At 53.6% G+C, this 26,799-nt stretch overlaps 1 pseudogene; it reads left to right on the top strand.

Moving 5' to 3' along the window:
* Window positions 1–1,953: 1,953 nt before the first annotated feature.
* LOC135567308 (liprin-alpha-1-like) overlaps window positions 1,954–26,799 on the top strand; it is a 46,429-nt pseudogene continuing 21,583 nt past the window's right edge.

A 26,799-nucleotide genomic window follows, 5' to 3' on the forward strand; every position in this document is an offset into this window, starting at 1 on the left:
CCTAACATGAACCTATATGGTACTAAGCCTCTGACTGGGCCTTTTCAGGTCATTTGTATTGATCTGAGAAAGAAGCTACACACCTAGCCAGCCCTCTTCCTTCTCAGTCCTCTCACCTGGCAGCCCTCTTCAACTTCTCCAGTCCTCTCACCTAGCCAGCCCTCTTCAACTTCTCAGTCCTCTCACTGACCCAGCCCTCTTCAACTTCTCCAGTCCTCTCACACTGACCTTCCCTCTTCAACTTCTCCAGTCCTCACACTGACCCAGCCCTCTTCAACTTCTCCAGTCCTCACTGACCCAGCCTCTTCAACTTCTCCAGTCCTCTCACCTAACCAGCCCCTCTTCAACTTCTCAGTCCTCCTCACTGACCCAGCCCTCTTCAACTTCTCCAGTCCTCTCCACTGACCCAGCCCTCTTCAACCTCTCCAGTCCTCTCACACTGACCCAGCCCTCTTCAACTTCTCCAGTCCTCTCACACTGACCCAGCCCTCTTCAACTTCTCAGTCCTCTCACACCTGACCCAGCCCCTCTTCAACTTCTCCAGTCCTCTCACACCCCAGACCCAGCCCTCTTCAACTACTCCAGTCCTCTCACACCTACCCAGCCCTCTTCAACTTCTCAGTCCTCTCACACCTACGCCAGCCCTCTTCAACTTCTCAGTCCTCTCACACTGACCCAGCCCTCTTCAACTTCTCCAGTCCTCTCACACCTAGCCAGCCCTCTTCAACTTCTCCCAGTCCTCTCACCTAGCCAGCCCTCTTCAACTTCTCCAGTCCTCTCCCACACTGACCCAGCCCTCTTCAACTTCTCCAGTCCTCTCATGACCCAGCCCTCTTCAACTTCTCCAGTCCTCTCACACTGAGCCAGCCCTCTTCAACTTCTCCAGTCCTCTCACACCTGACCCAGCCCTCTTCAACTTCTCCAGTCCTCTCACACTACCCAGCCCTCTTCAACTTCTCCAGTCCTCTCACACCTACCCAGCCCTCTTCAACCTCTCCAGTCCTCTCTCAGTCTCTCTCACACTGACCCAGCCCTCTTCAACCTCTCAGTCCTCTCACACCTAGCCAGCCCTCTTCCTTCTCCAGTCCTCTCACACCTAGCCAGCCCTCTTCAACTTCTCAGTCCTCCACTGACCCAGCCCTCTTCAACCTCTCAGTCCTCTAGACCCAGCCCTCTCTCAGTCCTTCAAGCCCTCTTCTTCTCAGTCCTCTCACACTGACCCAGCCCTCTTCAACTCTCTCCAGTCCCCTCTCACACTGACCCAGCCCTCTTCAACTTCTCCAGTCCTCTCACACCTAGCCAGCCCTCTTCAACTTCTCCAGTCCTCTCACACTGACCCAGCCCTCTTCAACCTCTCCAGTCCTCTCACACTGACCCAGCCCTCTTCAACCTCTCCAGTCCTCTCACACTGACCCAGCCCTCTTCAACTTCTCCAGTCCTCTCACACCTAGCCAGCCCTCTTCAACTTCTCCAGTCCTCTCACACTGACCCAGCCCTCTTCAACTTCTCCAGTCCTCTCACACTGACCCAGCCCTCTTCAACCTCTCCAGTCCTCTCACACTGACCCAGTCCAGTCCTCTCACACTGACCCAGCCCTCTTCAACTTCTCCAGTCCTCTCACACTGACCCAGCCCTCTTCAACCTCTCCAGCTGACCCAGCCCTCTTCAACAGTCCTCTCTGACCCAGCCCCTCTTCAACCTCTCCAGTCCTCTCACACTGACCCAGCCCTCTTCAATCTCCAGTCCTCTTCACACTACTCCAGCCCTGACCCAGCCCTCTTCAACTTCTCCAGTCCTCTCACACCTAGCCAGCCCTCTTCAACTTCTCCAGTCCTCTCACACTGACCCAGCCCTCTTCAACCTCTCCAGTCCTCTCACACTGACCCAGCCCTCTCAGATCTAATTCCTAAAGGGTTAAGGTTTAGGTTTGGGAATGTTTGTGTTTTTGCAAGTATGAGGTGTTTGACTCTGTCTGTCCCGCAGGCGGAGGAGCGTCATGGCAACGTGGAGGAGAGGGTGAGGCAGATGGAGGCTCAGCTGGAGGAGAAGAACCAGGAACTGCTCAGGGTAAGACAGATGGGGTCAAAGGTCATCTGGCTGGCAGTCAGTCAGTCTGTGTTGTTGGGCAGACATTGTTTACAGATGTGGTCATTGGACTGTCTTTAATTATCATTGTACTTTCATTGTAGACAATATATTCATTCTCATTCAAATAAGTCAGTGAAGATTTTACCTCATACAACCGAAAGATCCATTAATGAACAGAAAATGGAAAGAAAACAATTAAAATGTGTGTTGTAAAATGTTTCCTGTCATAAAGGAAGCGGTAGTTTTTCCTGCTCTGTCTGGGAGCTCTTCTGATTAGCGTTTGTGTTGTGAAGGCGCGCCAGAGGGAGAAGATGAACGAGGAGCACAACAGGCGTCTGTCGGAGACGGTGGACAAGCTGCTGTCAGAGTCCAACGAGAGGCTACAGCTTCACCTCAAGGAGAGGATGTCTGCCCTAGAGGACAAGGTGGGTGGGTTAGGCTACAGCTTCACCTCAAGGAGAGGATGTCTGCCCTAGAGGAAAAGGTGGGTGGGTTAGGCTACAGCTTCACCTCAAGGAGAAGATGTCTGCCCTAGAGGACAAGGTGGGTGGGTTAGGCTACAGCTTCACCTCAAGGAGAGGATGTCTGCCCTAGAGGACAAGGTGGGTGGGTTAGGCTACAGCTTCACCTCAAGGAGAGGATGTCTGCCCTAGAGGACAAGGTGGGTGGGTTAGGCTACAGCTTCACCTCAAGGAGAGGATGTCTGCCCTAGAGGACAAGGTGGGTGGGTTAGGCTACAGCTTCACCTCAAGGAGAGGATGTCTGCCCTAGAGGAAAAGGTGGGTGGGTTAGGCTACAGCTTAACCTCAAGGAGAGGATGTCTGCCCTAGAGGACAAGGTGGGTGGGTTAGGCTACAGCTTCACCTCAAGGAGAGGATGTCTGCCCTAGAGGACAAGGTGGGTTAGGCTACAGCTTCACCTCAAGGAGAGGATGTCTGCCCAGAGGACAAGGTGGGTGGGTTAAAGCTTCACCTCAAGGAGAGGATGTCTGCCCTAGAGGACAAGGTGGGTGGGTTAGGGTACAGCTTCACCTCAAGGAGAGGATGTCTGCCCTAGAGGACAAGGTGGGTGGGTTAGGTTACAGCTTCACCTCAAGGAGAGGATGTCTGCCCTAGAGGACAAGGTGGGTGGGTTAGGTTACAGCTTCACCTCAAGGAGAGGATGTCTGCCCTAGAGGACAAGGTGGGTGGGTGGGTTAGGTTACAGCTTCACCTCAAGGAGAGGATGTCTGCCCTAGAGGACAAGGTGGGTGGGTTAGGCTACAGCTTCACCTCAAGGAGAGGATGTCTGCCCTAGAGGACAAGGTGGGTGGGTTAGGTTACTGCTTCCCCTCAAGGAGAGGATGTCTGCCCTAGAGGACAAGGTGGGTGGGTGGGTTACAGCTTCACCTCAAGGAGAGGTTGTCTGCCCTAGAGGACAAGGTGGGTGGGTGGGTTAGGTTACAGCTTCACCTCAAGGAGAGGATGTCTGCCCTAGAGGACAAGGTGGGTGGGTTAGGCTACAGCTTCACCTCAAGGAGAGGATGTCTGCCCTAGAGGACAAGGTGGGTGGGTTAGGCTACAGCTTCACCTCAAGGAGAGGATGTCTGCCCTAGAGGACAAGGTGGGTGGGTTAAAGCTTCACCTCAAGGAGAGGATGTCTGCCCTAGAGGACAAGGTGGGTGGGTTAAAGCTTCACCTCAAGGAGAGGATGTCTGCCCTAGAGGACAAGGTGGGTGGGTTAGGCTACAGCTTCACCTCAAGGAGAGGATGTCTGCCCTAGAGGACAAGGTGGGTGGGTTAGGTTACAGCTTCACCTCAAGGAGAGGATGTCTGCCCTAGAGGACAAGGTGGGTGGGTTAGGTTACAGCTTCACCTCAAGGAGAGGATGTCTGCCCTAGAGGACAAGGTGGGTGGGTTAGGCTACAGCTTCACCTCAAGGAGAGGATGTCTGCCCTAGAGGACAAGGTGATGGTGGGTGGGTGGGTTAGGTTACAGCTTCACCTCAAGGAGAGGATGTCTGCCCTAGAGGACAAGGTGGGTGGGTTAGGTTAAAGCTTCACCTCAAGGAGAGGATGTCTGCCCTAGAGGACAAGGTGGGTGGGTTAGGTTACAGCTTCACCTCAAGGAGAGGATGTCTGCCCTAGAGGAAAGGTGGGTGGGTTAGGTTAAGCTTCACCTCAAGGAGAGGATGTCTGCCCTAGAGGACAAGGTGGGTGGGTTGGGCTACAGCTTCACCTCAAGGAGAGGATGTCTGCCCTAGAGGACAAGGTGGTGGGTTAGGTTACAGCTTCACCTCAAGGAGAGGATGTCTGCCCTAGAGGACAAGGTGGGTGGGTTAGGCTACAGCTTCACCTCAAGGAGAGGATGTCTGCCCTAGAGGACAAGGTGGGTGGGTTAAAGCTTCACCTCAAGGAGAGGATGTCTGCCCTAGAGGACAAGGTGGGTGGGTTAGGCTACAGCTTCACCTCAAGGAGAGGATGTCTGCCCTAGAGGACAAGGTGGGTGGGTTAGGTTACAGCTTCACCTCAAGGAGAGGATGTCTGCCCTAGAGGACAAGGTGGGTGGGTTAGGCTACAGCTTCACCTCAAGGAGAGGATGTCTGCCCTAGAGGACAAGGTGGGTGGGTTAGGCTACAGCTTCACCTCAAGGAGAGGATGTCTGCCCTAGAGGACAAGGTGGGTGGGTTAGGCTACAGCTTCACCTCAAGGAGAGGTTGTCTGCCCTAGAGGACAAGGTGGGTGGGTTAGGCTACAGCTTCACCTCAAGGAGAGGATGTCTGCCCTAGAGGAAAAGGTGGGTGGGTTAGGCTACAGCTTCACCTCAAGGAGAGGATGTCTGCCCTAGAGGACAAGGTGGGTGGGTTAGGCTACAGCTTCACCTCAAGGAGAGGATGTCTGCCCTAGAGGACAAGGGTGGGTGGGTGGGTGGGTTAGGCTACAGCTTCACCTCAAGGAGAGGATGTCTGCCCTAGAGGACAAGGTGGGTGGGTTAAAGCTTCACCTCAAGGAGAGGATGTCTGCCCTAGAGGACAAGGTGGGTGGGTTAGGTACAGCTTCACCTCAAGGAGAGGATGTCTGCCCTAGAGGACAAGGTGGGTGGGTTAGGGTTACAGCTTCACCTCAAGGAGAGGATGTCTGCCCTAGAGGACAAGGTGGGTGGGTTAGGTTACAGCTTCACCTCAAGGAGAGGATGTCTGCCCTAGAGGACAAGGTGGGTGGGTTAGGTTACAGCTTCACCTCAAGGAGAGGATGTCTGCCCTAGAGGACAAGGTGGGTGGGTTAGGTTACAGCTTCACCTCAAGGAGAGGATGTCTGCCCTAGAGGACAAGGTGGGTGGGTTAGGTTACTGCTTCCCCTCAAGGAGAGGATGTCTGCCCTAGAGGACAAGGTGGGTGGGTGGGTTACAGCTTCACTCAAGGAGAGGATGTCTGCCCTAGAGGACAAGGTGGGTGGGTGGGTTAGGTTACAGCTTCACCTCAAGGAGAGGATGTCTGCCCTAGAGGACAAGGTGGGTGGGTTAGGCTACAGCTTCACCTCAAGGAGAGGATGTCTGCCCTAGAGGACAAGGTGGGTGGGTTAGGCTACAGCTTCACCTCAAGGAGAGGATGTCTGCCCTAGAGGACAAGGTGGGTGGGTTAAAGCTTCACCTCAAGGAGAGGATGTCTGCCCTAGAGGACAAGGTGGGTGGGTTAGGCTACAGCTTCACCTCAAGGGAGAGGATGTCTGCCCTAGAGGACAAGGTGGGTGGGTTAGGCTACAGCTTCACCTCAAGGAGAGGATGTCTGCCCTAGAGGACAAGGTGGGTGGGTTAGGTTACAGCTTCACCTCAAGGAGAGGATGTCTGCCCTAGAGGACAAGGTGGGTGGGTTAGGTTACAGCTTCACCTCAAGGAGAGGATGTCTGCCCTAGAGGACAAGGTGGGTGGGTGGGTTAGGTTACAGCTTCACCTCAAGGAGAGGATGTCTGCCCTAGAGGACAGGGTGGGTGGGTTAGGCTACAGCTTCACCTCAAGGAGAGGATGTCTGCCCTAGAGGACAAGGTGGGTGGGTTAGGTTACAGCTTCACCTCAAGGAGAGGATGTCTGCCCTAGAGGACAAGGTGGGTGGGTGGGTTAGGTTACAGCTTCACCTCAAGGAGAGGATGTCTGCCCTAGAGGACAAGGTGGGTGGGTTAGGCTACAGCTTCACCTCAAGGAGAGGATGTCTGCCCTAGAGGACAAGGTGGGTGGGTGGGTGGGTTAGGTTACAGCTTCACCTCAAGGAGAGGATGTCTGCCCTAGAGGACAAGGTGGGTGGGTTAAAGCTTCACCTCAAGGAGAGGATGTCTGCCCTAGAGGACAAGGTGGGTGGGTTAGGTTACAGCTTCACCTCAAGGAGAGGATGTCTGCCCTAGAGGACAAGGTGGGTGGGTTAAAGCTTCACCTCAAGGAGAGGATGTCTGCCCTAGAGGACAAGGTGGGTGGGTTAGGCTACAGCTTCACCTCAAGGAGAGGATGTCTGCCCTAGAGGACAAGGTGGGTGGGTTAGGCTACAGCTTCACCTCAAGGAGAGGATGTCTGCCCTAGAGGACAAGGTGGGTGGGTTAAAGCTTCACCTCAAGGAGAGGATGTCTGCCCTAGAGGACAAGGTGGGTGGGTTAGGCTACAGCTTCACCTCAAGGAGAGGATGTCTGCCCTAGAGGACAAGGTGGGTGGGTTAGGTTACAGCTTCACCTCAAGGAGGATGTCTCAAGGAGGATGTCTGCCCTAGAGGACAAGGTGGGTGGGTTAGGTTACAGCTTCACCTCAAGGAGAGGATGTCTGCCCTAGAGGACAAGGTGGGTGGGTTAGGGTTACAGCTTCACCTCAAGGAGAGGATGTCTGCCCTAGAGGACAAGGTGGGTGGGTTAGGTTACAGCTTCACCTCAAGGAGAGGATGTCTGCCCTAGAGGACAAGGTGGGTGGGTGGGTTACAGCTTCACCTCAAGGAGAGGGATGTCTGCCCTAGAGGACAAGGTGGGTGGGTTAGGTTACAGCTTCACCTCAAGGAGAGGATGTCTGCCCTAGAGGACAAGGTGGGTGGGTGGGTTAAGCTTCACAAGGAGAATGTCTGCCCTAGAGGACAAGGTGGGTGGGTTAGGTTACAGCTTCACCTCAAGGAGAGGATGTCTGCCCTAGAGGACAAGGTGGGTGGGTGGGTTAAAGCTTCACCTCAAGGAGAGGATGTCTGCCCTAGAGGACAAGGTGGGTGGGTTAGGTTACAGCTTCACCTCAAGGAGAGGATGTCTGCCCTAGAGGACAAGGTGGGTCAAGGAGAGGGTTAAAGCTTCACCTCAAGGAGAGGATGTCTGCCTAGAGGACAAGGTGGGTGGGTTAGGCTACAGCTTCACCTCAAGGAGAGGATGTCTGCCCTAGAGGACAAGGTGGGTGGGTTAGGTTACAGCTTCACCTCAAGGAGAGGATGTCTGCCCTAGAGGACAAGGTGGGTGGGTTAGGTTACAGCTTCACCTCAAGGAGAGGATGTCTGCCCTAGAGGACAAGGTGGGTGGGCTTCACCTCAAGGAGAGGGTTAGGTTACAGCTTCACCTCAAGGAGAGGATGTCTGCCCTAGAGGACAAGGTGGGTGGGTTAGGCTACAGCTTCACCTCAAGGAGAGGATGTCTGCCCTAGAGGACAAGGTGGGTGGGTTAGGTTACAGCTTCACCTCAAGGAGAGGATGTCTGCCCTAGAGGACAAGGTGGGTGGGTTAGTTACAGCTTCACCTCAAGGAGAGGATGTCTGCCCTAGAGGACAAGGTGGGTGGGTTAGGTTACAGCTTCACCTCAAGGAGAGGATGTCTGCCCTAGAGGACAAGGTGGGTGGGTTAGGTTACAGCTTCACCTCAAGGAGAGGATGTCTGCCCTAGAGGACAAGGTGGGTGGGTGGGTTAGCTTCACCTCAAGGAGAGGATGTCTGCCCTAGAGGAAAGGTGGGTGGGTTAGGCTACAGCTTCACCTCAAGGAGAGGATGTCTGCCCTAGAGGAAAAGGTGGGTGGGTTAGGCTACAGCTTCACCTCAAGGAGAGGATGTCTGCCCTAGAGGACAAGGTGGGTGGGTTAGGTTACAGCTGGGACAATGCTGTGCTGATTCTCCATGGGTGGGTCTGTCCTCCATGTGCTGTCTGTCCTCCAGAACGGCCTGATCAGAGATCTGGAGCACAGTAAGAAGCTGGTTGAAACGCACCATGAGAAGGTAAGGACTGTTGACTCTGGATGCTGTCTCCTCTGAACAACTGGAGAGTTGGCATCACTGTGTTTGATTCTCATTGCCAATGAGACTCCTCATGTCTGTCTTTCTCCCCTCTTTCTCCCTCTCTTCCTACCCCTTCTCCCCTCACCTCTCCCTCCCTCTCTACCTCCTTGCCTCTTTTCCTACTCCCTCCTCTCTCCTCCCTCCTCTCCCTCCTTCCCTCTCTTCCTATCCCGTCCTTCCCTCTCTTCCTATCCCCTCCTTCCCTCTCTTCCTATCCCCTCCTTCCCTCTCTTCCTATCCCCTCCTCTCTCCCTGGTTCCCTCTCTTCCTACCCTCTCCTCCCTCCCGCTCTCCTTCCTTCCCCCTCTTCCTATCCCCTCCTTCCCTCTCTTCCTCCTTCAGGAGCAGCTATTGATCCAGATTGAGACGATGCGGGCGGAGAACGAGCAAGGCAGGAACAGGAGCAACTCACTGCTGCACCATGGGTAAAATAATCAGCTTTCTCATTGGCCGCACTGGACTCTGGCCCACACATGATTGGCCAGTGCTCTGGCCTCTGTCCACCTCTTCTTTGTGATTGATCTTTTTTTGTGTGTGTGTTGCGTGTCTGTCCTTGTGTGTGTGATGTGTGTGATGTATGTGTGTGTGTGTGATGTATGTGTGTGTGATGTATGTGTGTGTGATGTATGTGTGTATGTGTGTGTGATGTATGTGCGCTCTCAGGCGGTCTCACCAAGGCAGCACCCCAGACTTCCGGTACCCGGTGTCGGCCTCCTCCATGATGGACAGCCACGGACCACTACGGCAGCGCTGGTGCTGAGGCGGCCCCAGAAGGGGCGTCTCGCCCGCTACGGGACGAACCTCCAAGGTGAACCCCGAGGCCGTGTGTGTCCTAGTGAGGGACAGTTTAAATGGAATATTGACAGCTGGTGTCTGTCTGGTGGATCTAGATACTGATGTTCCAGATCATTCAGCTCAGATATCTATTGTCTGTGTTGAAGTCATCTCCGGCCCACAAACTGTTGTTTGTCTCCTTCCCTGTCATTTGTTCTGTATCTGATGGTTCTCTCTCTCTCTCTCTCTCTCATATATATATTTGTTCTGTATCTGATGGTGTTTTCTCTCTCTCTGCTTCCTCTCTGGACATCAGAGACATGTAAGTCATAGTGAAGACAACCATAATAATGAGAGGTTGATTTGATCGTGTTGGTCTGTAGTCATTGCTGTGGAGTGTTTTACAGAGCATGGCTGAAAGGTATCCTGGACTCTCTGATACGGTTAGGCTAACTTTCTCTGTAACCTTTCCCTCCCTCCCTCCCAAATACTCCCTCCCTCCCTCTCCCTTTCTCCCCCCTTCTCTCCTCAGGTCCAGACTCTGAATGAACAGGAGTGGGAGCGCGTGCAGCAGGCTAATGTTCTGGCCAACGTTGCTCAGGCGTTTGAGTCTGACCTGGAGACGTCAGACCTGGAGGACGATGAGCGCGAGACCATCTTCAGCTCCGTGGACCTGCTGTCCCCTGCCGGCCAGGCTGACGCTCAGACCCTGGCCCTCATGCTGCAGGAACAGCTGGACGCCATCAACAACGAGATCAGGTACACACACACACACACCCCTACTATCAACATGTTGGATGTATTTCAACATCATTCTGGAGATTCATTCTAGTAATCTGATGAGCAACATTTTCCTTTTTTTATTTTAGAGAAAACAAGGAGATGCTAGCACTAACATCTCGCTCTCCTTCTCCTCGCTCTCCTTCTCCTCGCTCTCCCTCTCCTCGCTCTCCCTCGCCTCGTTCTCCCTCTCCTCGCTCTCCCTCTCCTCGCTCTCCCTCTCCTCGCTCTCCCTCTCCTCGCTCTCCCTCGCCTCGTTCTCCCTCTCCTCGCTCTCCCTCTCCTCGCTCTCCCTCTCCTCGCTCTCCCTCTCCTCGCTCTCCCTCTCCCCGCTCTCTCCCCGTCTCTTCGCGCTTCGCTCTCCCCCGTCTCCTCCTCTCGCTCGCTCTCCCCTCCTCTCCTCCTCCCTCCCCCCCCCCGTCTCTCCTCCCCCCGTCTCTCCTCTCCCTTCTCCCCCCCACCCCCTCCAGGATGATTCAGGAGGAGAAGGAGAACACAGCCATGCTGGCAGAGGAGATGGAGAGCCGTGTGGGCAGCGGGGACAGCCTGGGGCCAGCCGCTCCGCTCCATGAGCTCCATCCCCCTCCTCCATGGGGGCTCGTCGCCCCCCGGCTCAGGCTCCTCCACACCGCGACGCATCCCCAACCGCAGCCCCAACCGAGAGGTGGACCGCATGGGAGTCATGACCCTGGTGAGAGAGAGACCTATGCCCTTGTGGAGATCTGAGAGGATTTGATTGGTGGAAGTTCCAACTAGCCTATCAGAGAACAAGTGGGGCTCTCATCATATTACCGACGCTTGTTATATCCTCTGTTCTCCACAAGGGCGTAGGGTTTAGGTGCAGGGCGTAGGGTTTAGGGTGCAGGGCGAGGGTTTAGAGGGGATTTGGGCCCTACACTCCATCCATCATCAGTCTCCTTTACTCATTCAGCTTCAGTCCATCCATGTTGATCAACCAGCTCCTCTTTCTTCCTCTCTGAAACAAGCAGCCTTTCAATCATCCTCCCCTAGAATGACCTCGTCCTCCCTAGAATGACCTCGCCTCCCCTAGAATGACCTCGCCCTCCCCTAGGATGACCTCGCCTCCCTCCCCTAGGATGACCTCGCCCTCCCTAGGATGACCTCGTCCTCCCTAGAATGACCTCGCCCTCCCCTAGGATGACCTCGCCCTCCCCTAGGATGACCTCGCCTCCCTAGGATGACCTCGCCCTACCCTAGGATGACCTTCCTCCCCTAGGATGACCTAGAATGACCTCCCCTAGGATGACCTCGCCCTCCCCCTCCCCTAGGATGACCTCCCGACCCCTACCCTAGGATGACCTCGCCCTCCCCTAGGATGACCTCGCCCTCCCTAGGATGACCTAGTCTTCCTTCTCTTGTCTATCTCATCTCTGCTCTCTCTCTCCATTCCTTTAGCTTCACTAACTGTCATGTGTCATTATTGGATCATAATACCATCCCCTGTTCATACTAGTCCACAGGAGATCTGTGTTGTCACATCTGTGTCTGTTAGAATCAAATGTTTTCCTCTGTTCAGTGTTTCTGACACGTTCATGGAACTAACTACTAGTTTGGCGTTTTGTATTTGGTAGGTGACGTGTGTGTAATCTGTACCTGTGTTCCCCCAGCACTACCTCTATAACCCCTATGTGATCCAGAGGTCCCTGTCCCACCAGCAGACAGTAGCTTACCTGCCCTACCCTGCTGCTAGCATTAGCTTACCTGCCCCCCCTGCCTGTAGCTATGCTCCATGCTACTTCCAGGTATCACCCCCTACCGTCGTCCTCTCTTCCCCAGGCAGGGTTCAGTCAGCCTGGGGTCGCACTCACACACACCGCCCCCTGTCCCACGGTCCATCTGTGGGGCCACACAGTAATCACTAGCTGTTCACTAGCCTCCCATGGGAGGGTTTTGAAGTTGTCCTAGAATGCTGGGCCCCCATTGGACTTCAGAAAAAGATCAGGCAGGTAGCTTAACCAATGAAGATGCAGAGCAAATGTAAAAACTCTGTTTGGCTGTTAGCTCATCACACGCCAGACAGAATGGCTGTTGATTTTGATATCAGTTAAAGTAGAGCCTTGTTGTGCTCAATTCAGACTTCATTTCAGACACGACAGAGTTAAATGAAGTCTTTTCCCCTCAGCTTGATTAAGTTCTGCGTTTGAGTTCTGTCCACCCCCCCCCCCCCCTTTCCTGGTTCTCTTATCTCTTCCTGTGTTCGGAGCAGGACGAGGAGAACCTTCCGTGGAAATATGTGCTGCTACTCCATTTGTTTATTTACTCTAGAGATGCCAAGCTGGAGAAAAGGCATGCAGGGGCACATCAACCCTGGCTGCCTCATTCCCCTGTCACATGACACGAGTCCCATATCCCTGGCTGCCTCAATCCCCTGTCACATGACACGAATCCCATATCCCTGGCTGCCTCACTCCCCTGTCACATGACACGAATCCCATATCCCTGGCTGCCTCACTCCCCTGTCACATGACACGAGTCCCATATCCATTTCTGCCTCAATCCCCTGTCACATGACACGAGTCAAATATTATTACCACAGTCCTAGGTTGTGTTCAGTAGGGCACATCGTGGCAAAACATTTCAACATTGGACACGTTGATGCTGGTTTTCTTCATGTTGTGCCCCCTGAACACTACCCAGGTCCCGATCCTTTAGGTTAACAGTCCTGATCCTTTAGGTAAACAGTCCTGATCCTTTAGGTAAACAGTCCCGATCCTTTAGGTAAACAGTCCCGATCCTTTAGGTAAACAGTCCCGATCCTTTAGGTAGATCCTTAGGTAAACAGTCCCGATCCTTTAGGTAAACAGTCCCGATCCTTTAGGTAAACAGTCTGTTGTGTGTTTCATTTTCTGTATCAACTTAAACCAATTAATACTCAAATGGGTTTTTTAAGAACACCCATGTGTGAGGGCACGGTCGCTGTGTGAGGACGGTCGCTGTGTGAGGGCACGGTCGCTGTGTGAGGGCACGGTCGCTGTGTGAGCACGGTCGCTGTGTCCCCCATAAAGCAGTAGCTCAGCCATTAGCTACGAGCAGACTGAACCCCTCCCCTCCCGGAGTGTGTTTTGCAGTGGTTTCACTCTGCTCCCTCCTCTGATCTTTGACCTCAGTGTGATTTCCCCAGATTTCAGACTGTGTATGTTTGAATGTGGACAGACTACAGTAGAGTGATGTAGTAATGTAGGACAGTAGGTGTAGGGGGGACAGTAGAGTGATGTAGTAATGTAGGGGAGACAGTAGAGTGATGTAGGGGGGGACAGTGGAGTGATGTAGTAATGTAGGGGGAGACAGTAGAGTGATGTAGTAATGAGGGTGGTGGTAGGGGGGACAGTAGAGTGATGTAGTAATGCAGGGTGGTGGTAGGAGGAGACAGTAGAGTGATGTAGGGGGACAGTGGAATGTAGTAATGTAGGGGAGACAGTAGAGTGATGTAGGGGGGAGTGGAGTGATGTAGTAATGTAGGGGGAGACAGTAGAGTGATGTAGTATGCAGGGTGGTAGGAGGAGACTGTAGAGATGTTGTAATGCAGGGTGGTAGTGATGTAGTAATGCAGGTGGTGGTGGTGGGGGGAGACAGTAGAGTGATGTAGGGGGGGGGACAGTGGACAGTAGTGATGTAGTAAAGGGTGGTGGTAGGGGAGACAATAGAGTGATGTAGTAAGAGGGTGGTGGTAGGGGGAGACAATAGAGTGATGAGTGAGGGTGTGGTAGGAGGAGACAGTAGAGTGATGTAGGGTGGTGGTAGGGGGGTGTAGAGTGATGTGTAATGTGGTAGGAGGAGACAGTAGAGTGATGTAGTAATGATGTAGTAATGTAGGGTGGTGGTAGGAGGGTAGAGTGTAGTAGGGTGGTAGGAGACAGTAGAGTGATGTAGTAATGCAATGGGGAGACAGGGTGGTGGGTGGGGAGACAGTAGAGTGATGTAGTAATGTAGGGTGGTGGTAGGGGGAGGTGTGATGGTAATGTAGGGTGGTGGTAGGGGTGGAGTAGAGTGATGTAGTAATGCAGGGTGGTGGTAGGAGGAGACAGTAGAGTGATGTAGTAATGCAGGGTGGTGGTAGGAGGAGACAGTAGAGTGATGTAGTAATGCAGGGTGGTGGTAGGAGGAGACAGTAGAGTGATGTAGTAATGCAGGGTGGTGGTAGGAGGAGACAGTAGAGTGATGTAGTAATGTAGATGGTGCAGGGTGGTGGTAGGAGGAGACAGTAGAGTGATGTAGTAATGCAGGGTGGTGGGAGACAGTGGAGTGATGTAGGGGGACAGTGGAGTAATGTAGGGAGACAGTAGAGTGATGTAGGGGGACAGTGGAGTGATGTAGTAATGTAGGGGGAGACAGTAGAGTGATGTAGTAATGTAGGGTGGTGGTAGGGGGGGGGGGACAGTAGAGTGATGTAGTAATGCAGGGTGGTGGTAGGAGGAGACAGTAGAGTGATGTAGTAATGCAGGGTGGTAGGAGGAGACAGTAGAGTGATGTAGTAATGTAGGAGTGGTGTTAGGGTGGTGGGGAGGAGACAGTAGAGTGATGTAGTAATGCAGGGTGGTGGTAGGGGGAGACAGTAGACAGTGATGTAGTAATGCAGGGTGTGTGGGGAGGAGACAGTAGAGTGATGTAGTAATGCAGGGTGGTGGTAGGGGGAGACAGTAGAGTGATGTAGGGTGGTGATGTAGGGATGTAGTAATGTAGGGTGGTGGTAGGGGGAGACAGTAGAGTGATGTAGTAATGCAGGGTGGTGGTAGGGGAGGGACAGTAGTAGAGTGATGTAGTAATGCAGGGTGGTGGTAGGAGATGTAGACAGGGGGTGGAGGCAGTAGAGTGATGTAGTAATGCAGGGTGGTGGTAGGAGAGACAGTAGAGACAGTAGAGTGATGTAGTAATGCAGGGTGGTAGGAGGAGACAGTAGAGTGATGTAGTAATGCAGTGGTGGTGGTAGGAGGAGACAGTAGAGTGATGTAGTAATGCAGGGTGGGTAGGGGAGACAGTAGAGTGGTAGTAATGCAGGAGACAGTAGAGTGATGTAGGGTGGTGGTAGGGGGGAGGTAGACAGTAGAGTGATGTAGTAATGTAGGGTGGTGGTAGGGTGGTGGAGAGGAGACAGTAGAGATGTAGTAATGTAGTAGGAAGACTGTAGAGTGATGGTAGGAGGAGACAGTAGAGTGATGTAGTAATGCATGCAGGGTGGTGGGTGGGAGACAGTAGAGTGATAGTAGGGTGGTGGGTAGAGGATGTAGATGCAGTAGGGGGAGTGATGTAGTAATGTAGGGTGGTGGTAGGGGGGAGACAGTAGAGTGATGTAGTAATGCAGGGTGGTGGTAGGGGAGACAGTAGTGATGTAGTAATGTAGGAGGGTGGTGGTAGGGGGTGGAGACAGTAGAGTGATGTAGTAATGCAGGGTGGTGGTAGGAGGAGACAGTAGAGTGATGTAGTAATGCAGGGTGGTGGTAGGAGTGATGTAGTAACAGTAGAGTGATGTAGTAATGCAGGGTGGTAGGAGGAGACAGTAGAGTGATGTAGTAATGTAGGGTGGTGGTAGGAGGAGACAGTAGAGTGATGTAGTAATGCAGGGTGGTGGTGGTAGGAGGAGACAGTAGTAGTGATGTAGTAATGCAGGGTGGTAGGAGGAGACAGTAGAGTGATGTAGTAATGCAGGGTGGTGGTAGGGGGGACAGTAGAGTGATGTAGTAATGCAGGGGAGACAGTGGATGTGATGGTAGGAGGAGGGGGGACAGTGGGAGGTAGTGATGTAGTAATGTAGGGGGAGACAGTAGAGTGATGTAATAGGGTGGTGGGGGGGAGAGTGGAGTGATGTAGTAAGGGTGGTGGTAGGGGGAGACAGTGATGTAGTGATGTATGTAATGCAGGGTGGTGGTAGGAGGAGACAGTAGAGTGATGTAGTAATGACAGTAATGGTGGTGGTAGGAGGAGACAGTAGAGTGATGTAGTAATGTAGGGTGGTGGTGATGTTGTAATGCAGGGTGGTAGGAGGAGACAGTAGAGTGATGTAGTAATGCAGGGTGGTGGTGGTGGGGGCAGTAGAGTGATGTAGTAGTGATGTAGGGTGGGGGGGACAGTGGAGTGATGTAGTAATGAGGGAGACAGTAGAGTGATGTAGTAATGTGATGTAGTAATGCAGGGTGGTGGTAGGAGGAGCAAGTGATGAGTAATGAGGGTGGTGGTAGGAGGAGATGTAGAGGATGGTGGTAGGGGAGACAGTAGAGTGATGTAGTAATGCAGGGTGGTGGTAGGAGTGGTAGACAGTAAGTGATGTAGACAGTAGAGTGTGGTAGGGTGGTGGAGACAGTGATGTAGTAATGAGGGTGGTGGTAGTAGAGTGATAGTAATGCAGGGTGGTGGTAGGAGGAGACAGTAGAGTGATGTAGGGTGGTGGTAGGGGGTGGAGACAGTAGAGTGATGTAGTAATGTAGGGGTGGACAGGAGGAGACAGTAGGGTGGTGGTAGAGACATGTAGTAATGCAGGGTGGTGGTAGGAGGAGACAGTAGAGTGATGTAGTAATGCAGGGTGGTAGGGAGACAGTAGAGTGTGTAGTGTGGTGGGGGAGACAGTAGAGTGATGTAGGGGGGGGTGGTGGGTAGGGGAGACAGTAGAGTGATGTAGTAATGTAGGGTGGTGGTAGGGGGAGACAGTAGAGTGATGTAGTAATGCAGGGTGGTGGTGGGTAGAGTGGAGACAGTAGAGTGATGTAGGGTGGTGGTAGGGGGGGGAGACAGTGATGTAGTAATGTGGTAGGGTGGTGGTAGGGGTGGAGAGACAGTAGAGTGATGTAGTAATGCAGGGTGGTGGTAGGAGGAGACAGTAGAGTGATGTAGTAATGCAGGGTGGTGGTAGGAGGAGACAGTAGAGTGATGTAGTAATGCAGGGTGGTGGTAGGGGAGACAGTAGAGTGATGTAGTAATGCAGGGGGGACAGTAGGTGGTAGGAGGGTGGTGGGGGGGAGACAGTAGGGTGGTGGAGTGATGTAGTAATGCAGGGTGGTGGTAGGAGGAGACAGTAGAGTGATGTAGTAATGCAGGGTGGTGGTAGTAGGGGAGACAGTAGAGTGATGTAGTAATGCAGGGTGGTGGTAGGGGAGACAGTGATGTAGTGATGTAGTGGGGGGGGACAGTAGAGTGGAGTAATGTAGGGGGGAGACAGTGGAGTGATGTAGGGGGGGACAGTGGAGTGATGTAGTAATGTAGGGGGAGACAGTAGAGTGATGTAGTAATGCAGGGTGGTGGTAGGGGGAGGGACAGTAGAGGGGACAGTAGGAGGAGACAGAGTGATGTAGTAATGCAGGGTGGTGGTAGGAGGAGACAGTAGAGTGATGTAGTAATGCAGGGTGGTAGGAGGAGACAGTAGAGTGATGTAGTAATGTAGACAGTAGTGGTGTTAGGGTGGTGGGGAGGAGACAGTAGAGTGATGTAGTAATGCAGGGTGGTGGTAGGGGGGGGAGACAGTAGAGTGATGTAGTAATGCAGGGTGCAGGGGTGGTAGGGGGAGACAGTAGAGTGATGTAGGGTGGTGGTAGGGGGTGGTAGGAGACAGTAGAGTGATGTAGTAATGCAGGGTGGTGGTAGAGGAGACAGTAGGTGATGTAGTAAGACAGTAGAGTGATGTAGTAATGCAGGGTGGTAGGAGGAGACAGTAGAGTGATGTAGTAATGCAGGGTGGTGGTAGGAGGAGACAGTAGAGTGATGTAGGGTGGTAGGAGGAGACAGTAGAGTGATGAGACAGTAGGTGGAGAGTGATGTAGTAATGTAGGGTGGTGGTAGGAGGAGACAGTAGAGTAATGTAGTAAAGCAGGGTGGTGCAGGGTGGTGGGAGGGGGAGACAGTAGAGTGATGTAGTAATGCAGGGTGGTGTGGTGTAGGTAGGGGAGACAGTAGAGTGATGTACATGTAGGGTGGTGGTAGGGGGAGACAGTAGAGTGATGTAGAGTAGGGGAGAGTAGAGTGATGTAGTAATGTAGGGTGGTGGTAGGACAGGGTGGAGGCAGTAGAGTGATGTAGTAATGCAGGGTGGTGGTAGGAGGAGACAGTAGAGTGATGTAGTAATGCAGGGTGGTGGTAGGAGGAGACAGTAAGAGGGGTGGTAGGGGAGACAGTGTGTAATGCAGGGTGGTGGTAGGAGGAGACAGTAGAGTGATGTAGTAATGCAGGGTGGTGGTAGGAGGAGACAGTAGAGTGATGTAGGGTGGTAGGAGGAGACAGTAGAGTGATGTAGTAATGCAGGGTGGTGGGTAGGGGGGACAGTAGAGTGATGAGTAATGCAGGGGAGACAGTAGTGGAGTGATGTAGGGGGACAGTGGAGTGATGTAGTAATGTAGGGGAGACAGTAGAGTGATAGGGTAGGGGGACAGTGGAGTGATGTAGTAATGTAGGGGAGACAGTAGAGTGATGTAGTAGTGATGCAGGGTGGTGGTAGGAGGAGACAGTAGAGTGATGTAGTAATGCAGGGTGGTGGTAGGGGGAGACAGTAGGATGAGTAATGCAGGGTGGTAGGAGGAGACAGTAGAGTGATGTAGTAATGATAGGGGGAGGAGACAGTAGAGTGATGTAGTAATGCAGGGTGGTGGTAGGGGGAGACAGTAGAGTGATGTAGTAATGCAGGGTGGTGGTAGGAGGAGACAGTAGAGTGATGTAGTAATGCAGGGTGGTGGTAGGGGAGACAAGGGTGGTAGGAGGAGAGTGATGTAGGGTGGTGGGTGGGGAGACAGTAGAGTGATGTAGTAATGCAGGGTGGTGGTAGGGGGGGGGACAGTAGAGTGATGTTGTAATGCAGGGTGGTGGTAGGAGGAGACAGTAGACTGATGTAGTAATGCAGGGTGGTGGTAGGAGGAGACAGTAGAGTGATGTAGTAATGCAGATGGTGGTGGTGGTGGTAGGGGGAGACAGGAGGAGTAACAGTAGAGTGATGTAGTAATGCAGGGTGGTGGTGGTAGTGGAGGAGTAGAGTGATGTAGGGGAGACAGTAGAGTGATGTAGTAATGCAGGGTGGTGGTAGGAGGAGACAGTAGAGTGATGTAGTAATGCAGGGTGGTAGGAGGAGACAGTAGAGTGATGTAGTAATGCAGGGTGGTGGTAGGAGGAGACAGTAGAGTGATGTGGTAATGTAGGGTGGTAGAAGGAGACAGTAGAGTGATGTAGTAATGCAGGGTGGTGGTAGGAGGAGACAGTAGACTGATGTAGTAATGCAGGGTGGTGGTAGGAGGAGACAGTAGAGTGATGTAGTAATGCAGATGGTGGTGGTGGTAGGAGGAGACAGTAGAGTGATGTAGTAATGCAGGGTGGTAGGAGGAGACAGTAGAGTGATGTAGGGGGGAGACAGTAGAGTGATGTAGTAATGCAGGGTGGTGGTAGGAGGAGACAGTAGAGTGATGTAGGGGGGAGACAGTAGAGTGATGTAGTAATGCAGGGTGGTGGTAGGAGGAGACAGTAGAGTGGTAATGTAGAAAGGGAGACAGTGCAGGGTGGTGGTAGGAGGAGACATGAGAGGGTGGTGTAGGGGAGACAGTGAGTGATGTAGTAATGCAGGGTGGTGGTAGGAGGAGACAGTAGGGGGAGAGTGATGTAGTAATGCAGGGGTGGTGGTAGGAGGAGACAGTAGAGTGATGTAGTAATGCAGGGTGGTGGTAGGAGGAGACAGTAGAGTGATGTAGTAATGCAGGGTGGTGGTAGGAGGAGACAGTAGAGTGATGTAGTAATGCAGGGTGGTGGTAGGAGGAGACAGTAGAGTGATGTAGTAATGCAGGGTGGTGGTAGGAGGAGACAGTAGGGTGGTGGGGGTGGTGGTGGGGAGACAGTAGAGTGATGTAGGGTGGTGGGGGGGGAGACAGACAGTAGAGTGATGTAGGGTGGTGGTAGGGGAGACAATAGAGTGATGTAGGGTGGTGGGGGGGAGACAGACAGTAGAGGACTGTATGTAACATGGTCGACCTGATTTCCACAGTTTTGTCCTCAACTGCATGTTGGACTTTACTTTTTCACAGGTCTGTCTGTCTCTCTGTGTGTGTCTGTCTCTCTGTGTGTGTCTGTCTCTCTGTGTGTGTCTGTCTCTCTGTGTGTGTCTGTCTCTCTGTGTGTGTCTGTCTCTCTGTGTGTGTGTGTGTGTGTGTCTCTTTGGAAGACACTCTCCCTCTACACACACCTTGTGTAGTGTGTGTGCCTGTGCTGAGCTTTCTGTTCTGCTGGTAGTGTATCTAACGTCTCTCTTCTCTCCTCCTCCGCTGCCATGCTTCAGCCTAGTGACCTGCGCAAGCACCGCAGGAAGGTAATCTAGAGACCACGCTAGTTACTGCTCTCTCTCTGACCTCTACCCTGCCTGCCTGCCTGCACCTTCCCAACCATAACCTGTAGTCTAGTCTCTACACCACCCCTAAAACGTGACTTCCCAACCCCACACTTCCTTACTTCCTCAAACCTTGACCCCCCCCCCCCCCCCCGTCACACGTGTCTCACCTCTACACTTCCCAAACCCTGAGTGTCTTGAACATCCTGAAATGAACATGTCACAAAGTGAGGGGAGACTGTTATTTTCTTCTTTCCAGGTTGAAGAACTAGTCTGTCTTCTCCTCTGTCCTCCCCATCCACTCAATACAGAGAGGGAGGAGACGCTTTTTAAAAGCTCTACCCCTCTACCCCTTTTCCGTTAGAAGACAGTGACTGACTGAGTGTCCCCGTGTTATGTCTAGTCTGCCCAGGACGACAAGACCACAATCCAGTGTGAGACGTCTCCTCCCACCACCCCGCGCTCCATGCGCCTGCACAAGGGGGCCAGCCACACTGCCAGCCATGAGGACATCAGGGACATCCGCAGGTAGGAAGCCCCTTTCTGCCTAACCAATATCTCACTCTGTTTTCTACAATAGCCATGTTTCTCTCTCTCTCTCCTTCTGTCGTTCTCTTATCTGTCCCGTTCATCCATCCCTTCATCCCTCTGTTTCTGATCTTTCAATCTATCTATCCACATCTCTCTCCCTCGCTTTCTCTCTTTCTCTCTGTATATCTCTCTATGCGTTCATGCTCATCTCGATCCCCTTGTCTCTCTCGATCCCCTTGTCTCTCTCGCTCCCCCTTCTCTATCTCGCTCCCCCTTCTCTATCTCGCTCCCCCTTCTCTCTCTGGCTCCCCCTTCTCTCTCTGGCTCCCCTTCTCTCTCTCGATCCCCTTCTCTCTCTCGATCCCCCTTCTCTCTCTCTCGATCCCCCTTCTCTCTCTCTCGATCCCCCTTCTCTCTCTCTCGCTCCCCCTTCTCTCTCTCTCGCTCCCCTTCTCTCTCTCTCGCTCCCCCTTTTCTCTCTTCCTCTCACCCCTCCTCTCTCTGTCTCAGTATGACCACCCTACAGGACGGCCAGGTAGTAACCCCAGCAGCAGTAACAGCAGTCAGGACTCTCTGAACAAGGCAGCCAAGAAGAAGAGCATCAAGTCCTCCATCGGGCGCCTCTTCGGCAAGAAGGAGAAGGGACGGCCAGGCCCCCAGGAGCAAGGAGTCCCCTGGCAGCCAAGGTCAGCCCCCCAAAACATGCCTGCTGGTTCAAGTTCATTAGGCAGCAAACAGAAGAATACAAGCTGAAACAGGAAGGGACTACCTGCACCGACTTTAACCTCTGACCCTCCATCTCTCCTCACAGCTGGTACCCCCGAGGCAGAGACCTCTCCCCAGGATGCACTGGGGCTGGGCAAACTAGGCGGCCCCGCTGAGAAGAACAGGAAACTGCAGAAGAAGTAGGTGTTTCCACATCTTGTCACCACTTCTGTCAGAGATGCAACATAGATACATCAGTAGTGGTACTAGTGGAAGATAACTAGATGGAACCAGTCTAACAGTAGATAGTACTAGTGGTAGATAGACTGGTTCTGTCTAGTTAACAGTAGACCGTACTTGTGGTAGATTGGTTCTGTCTAGTTAACAGTAGAGAGACTGGTTCCGTCTCGTTAACAGTAGAGGGACTGGTTCCGTCTCGTTAACAGTAGAGGGACTGGTTCCGTCTCGTTAACAGTAGAGGGACTGGTTCCGTCTCGTTAACAGTAGAGGGACTGGTTCCGTCTCGTTAACAGTAGAGGGACTGGTTCCGTCTCAATAACAGTCTCGTTAACAGTAGAGGGACTGGTTCCGTCTCGTTAACAGAGGTTAACAGGGGGACTGGTTCCGTCTCGTTAACAGTAGGGGGAGTTAACAGTGGGGGGACTGGTTCCGTCTCGTTAACAGTGGGGGACTAACAGTGGGGGGACTGGTTCCGTTCTCGTTAACAGTGGGGGTTAACAGTGGGGGGACTGGTTCCGTAACAGTGGGGACTGGTTCCGTCTTAACAGTGGGGGGACTGGTTCCGGTTAACAGTGGGGGGACTGGTTCCGTCTCGTTAACAGTGGGGGGACTGTGGTTCCGTCTCGTTAACAGTGGGGGACTGGTTCCGTCTCGTTAACAGTGGGGACTGGTTCCGTCTCGTGGGGGACTGGTTCCGTCTCGTTAACAGTGGGGGACTGGTTCCGTCTCGTTAACAGTGGGGGGACTGGTTCCGTCTCGTTAACAGTGGGGGACTGGTCTCCGTTAACAGTAGGGGGACTGGTTCCGTCTCGTTAACAGTAGGGGGACTGGTTCCGTCTGGGGGGACTGGTTCCGTCTCGTTAACAGTAGGGGACTGGTTCCGTCTCGTTAACAGTAGGGGACTGGTTCCGTCTCGTTAACAGTAGGGGGAGTTAACAGTAGGGGGACTGGTTCCGTCTCGTTAACAGTAGAGGGACTGGTTCCGTCTCCGTTAACAGTAGAGGGACTGGTTCCGTCTCGTTAACAGTAGGGGGACTGGTTCCGTCTCGTTAACAGTAGAGGGACTGGTTCCGTCTCGTTAACAGTAGAGGGACTGGTTCCGTCTCGTTAACAGTAGGGGACTGGTTCCGTCTCGTTAACAGTAGGGGACTGGGTCGTTAACAGTAGAGGGACTGGTTCCGTTAACAGTAGAGGGACTGGTTCCGTCGTTAACAGTAGGGGGACTGGTTCCGTCTCGTTAACAGTAGAGGGACTGGTTTCTCGTTAACGTTAACAGTAGAGGGACTGGTTCCGTCTCGTTAACAGTAGAGGGACTGGGTTCCGTCGTTAACAGTAGAGGGACTGGTTCCGTCTCGTTAACAGTAGAGGGACTGGGGACAGTAGAGGGACTGGTTCCGTCTCGTTAACAGTAGGGGGACTGGTTCCGTCTCGTTAACAGTAGAGGGACTGGTTCCGTCTCGTTAACAGTAGAGGGACTGGTTCCGTCTCGTTAACAGTAGAGGGGGGACTGGTTCCGTCTCGTTAACAGTAGAGGGACTGGTTGTTAACAGTAGGGGACTGGTTCCGTCTCGTTAACAGTAGAGGGACTGGTTCCGTCCGTTAACAGTAGGGGGACTGGTTCCGTCTCGTTAACAGTAGGGGGACTGGTTCCGTCTCGTTAACAGTAGAGGGACTGGTTCCGTCTCGTTAACAGTAGAGGGACTGGTTCCGTCTCGTTAACAGTAGAGGGACTGGTTCCGTCTCGTTAACAGTAGAGGGACTGGTTCCGCCTCTCGTTAACAGTAGAGGGACTGGTTCCGTCTCGTTAACAGTAGAGGGACTGGTTCCGTCTCGTTAACAGTAGAGGGACTGGTTCCGCCTCCGTCTAACAGTAGAGGGACTGGTTCCGTCTCGTTAACAGTAGAGGGACTGGTTCCGTCTCGTTAACAGTAGAGGGACTGGGTTCCGTAGAGGGACTCGTTAACAGTAGAGGGACTGGTTTCGTTAACAGTAGAGGGACTGGTTCCGTCTCGTTAACAGTAGAGGGACTGGTTCCGTCTCGATTAACAGTAGAGGGACTGGTTCCGTCTCGTTAACAGTAGAGGGACTGGTTCCGTCTCGTTAACAGTAGAGGGACTGGTTCCGTCTCGTTAACAGTAGGGGGGACTGGTTCCGTCTCGTTAACAGTAGAGGGACTGGTTCCGTCTCGTTAACAGTAGAGGGACTGGTTCCGTCTCGTTAACAGTAGAGGGACTGGTTCCGCCTCGTTAACAGTAGAGGGACTGGTTCCGCCTCGTTAACAGTAGAGGGACTGGTTCCGTCTCGTTAACAGTAGAGGGACTGGTTCCGTCTCGTTAACAGTAGAGGGACTGGTTCCGTCTCGTTAACAGTAGAGGGACTGGTTCCGTCTCGTTAACAGTAGGGGACTGGTTCCGTCTCGTTAACAGTAGAGGGACTGGTTAGAGGGACTGGTTCCGTCTCGTTAACAGTAGAGGGACTGGTTCCGTCTCGTTAACAGTAGAGGGACTGGTTCCGTCTCGTTAACAGTAGAGGGACTGGTTCCGTCTCGACTGGACTGTTCCGTTCCGTCTCGCTAACAGTAGAGGGACTGGTTCCGTCTCGTTAACAGTAGGGGGACTGTGTTCGGCACGTCTCCGTTAACAGTAGAGGGACTGGTTCCGTCTCGTTAACAGTAGAGGGACTGGTTCCGTCTCGTTAACAGTAGAGGACTGGTTCCGTCTCGTTAACAGTAGAGGGACTGGTTCCGTCTCGTTAACAGTAGAGGGACTGGTTCCGTCTCGTTAACAGTAGAGGACTGGGTCCCCTCACAGTAGAGGGACTGGTTCCGTTCCATGACTGGTTCCCGTCTCATGTCCTCTCCATGCTGTCAGTAGAGGGTTAACAGTAGAGGGACTGGTTCCGTCTCGTTAACAGTAGAGGGAGTAACAGAGGGACTGGTTCCGTCTCGTTAGTAGGGTCCTGGACATGCTGTAACAGAGGGACTGGTTCCGTCTCGTTAACAGTAGAGGGACTGGTTCCGTCCTCGTCCAACTGCAGAGGGTCCTGGTCTCTGGTTCATGCTGTCCCTCCCTGGTCTCATGTTAACAGTAGAGGGACTGGTTCCGCCTCGTTAACAGTCCATGAGGGACTGGTTCCGTCTCGTTAACAGTAGAGGGACTGGTTCCGTCTCGTTAACAGTAGAGGGACTGGTTCCGTCTCGTTAACAGTAGAGGGACTGGTTCCGTCTCGTTAACAGTAGAGGGACTGGTTCCGTCTCGTTAACAGTAGAGGGACTGGTTCCGTCTCGTTAACAGTAGAGGGACTGGTGTTTTCTGCTTCCATCGAATAGATATGAATCTACTCGATCAACCATAGATCTTGCTGTACTAGAGAGGTCAATCTTGCTCAGATAGGTCTGGTTGATGGCTCCAGCCATGCTGCTGTTTATGCTTGTGTGTTCTATATGTCCGTTGTAGATCTGCCCCCAGCACTGTAACAGCCCTGTGTTGCTCTATGCTCACCTTGCCGTGTAGCACACTGCCACTCGCTCTCTCACACACAGCCCCATGCTGTCCCTCCCTGGTCTCATGTCCCCTCTCCATGCTGTCCCTCCTAGGGTCCTGGTCTCATGTCCCCGCCCCATGCTGTCCCTCCCAGGGTCCTGGTCTCATGTCCTCCGCTCCATGCTGTCCCTCCCTGGTCTCATGTCCCCTCTCCATTCTGTCCCTCCCTGGGTCCTGGTCTCATGTCTCCTCTCCATGCTGTCCCTCCCTGGTCTCATGTCCCTCTCCATTCTGTCCCTCCCTGGGTCCTGGTCTCATGTCCCCTCTCCATGCTGTCCCTCCCAGGGTCCTGGTCTCATGTCCCCGCTCCATGCTGTCCCTCCCTGGTCTCATGTCCCCTCTCCATGCTGTCCCTCCCAGGGTCCTGGTCTCATGTCCCCTCTCCATGCTGTCCCTCCCTGGGTCCTGGTCTCATGTCCCCTTCTCCATGCTGTCCCTCCCTGGGTCCTGGTCTCATGTCCCCTCTCCATGCTGTCCCTCCCTGGTCTCATGCCCCATGCTGTCCCTCCCAGGGTCCTGGTCTCATGTCCCTTCTCCATGCTGTCCCTCCCTGGGTCCTGGTCTCATGTCCCCTCTCCATGCTGTCCCTCCCTGGTCTCATGTCCCCGCCCCATGCTGTCCCTCCCTGGTCTCATGTCCCCTCTCCATGCTGTCCCTCCCTGGTCTCATGCCCCCGCCCCATGCTGTCCCTCCCTGGTCTCATGTCCCCTCTCCATGCTGTCCCTCCCTGGTCTCATGTCCCCTCTCCATGCTGTCCCTCCCTGGTCTCATGTCCCCTCTCCATGCTGTCCCTCCCTGGTCTCATGTCCCCTCTCCATGCTGTCCCTCCCTGGTCTCATGTCCCCTCTCCATTCTGTCCCTCCCTGGGTCCTGGTCTCATGTCCCCTCTCCATGCTGTCCCTCCCAGGGTCCTGGTCTCATGTCCCCGCTCCATGCTGTCCCTCCCTGGTCTCATGTCCCCTCTCCATGCTGTCCCTCCCAGGGTCCTGGTCTCATGTCCCCTCTCCATGCTGTCCCTCCCTGGGTCCTGGTCTCATGTCCCCTTCTCCATACTGTCCCTCCCTGGTCTCATGTCCCCGCTCCATGCTGTCCCTCCCTGGTCTCATGTCCCCTCTCCATGCTGTCCCTCCCTGGTCTCATGCTCCATGCTGTCCCGTCCTGGTCTCATGTCCCCTCTCCATGCTGTCCCTCCCTGGTCTCATGCTCCATGCTGTCCCTCCCTGGTCTCATGCCCCATGCTGTCCCTCCCTGGTCTCATGTCCTCCGCTCCATGCTGTCCCTCCCTGGTCTCATGTCCCCTCTCCATGCTGTCCCTCCCTGGTCTCATGTCCTCCGCTCCATGCTGTCCCTCCCTGGTCTCATGTCCCCTCTCCATGCTGTCCCTCCCTGGTCTCATGCTCCATGCTGTCCCTCCCTGGTCTCATGCCCCATGCTGTCCCTCCCTGGTCTCATGCCCCATGCTGTCCCTCCCTGGTCTCATGTCCCCCCATGCTGTCCCTCCCTGGTCTCATGCCCCATGCTGTCCCTCCCTGGTCTCATGTCCCCTCTCCATGCTGTCCCTCCCTGGTCTCATGTCCCCGCTCCATGCTGT

Source organism: Oncorhynchus nerka, unplaced genomic scaffold (genome assembly GCF_034236695.1).
Source record: "Oncorhynchus nerka isolate Pitt River unplaced genomic scaffold, Oner_Uvic_2.0 unplaced_scaffold_2163, whole genome shotgun sequence".
Lineage (NCBI taxonomy): Eukaryota > Metazoa > Chordata > Actinopteri > Salmoniformes > Salmonidae > Oncorhynchus > Oncorhynchus nerka.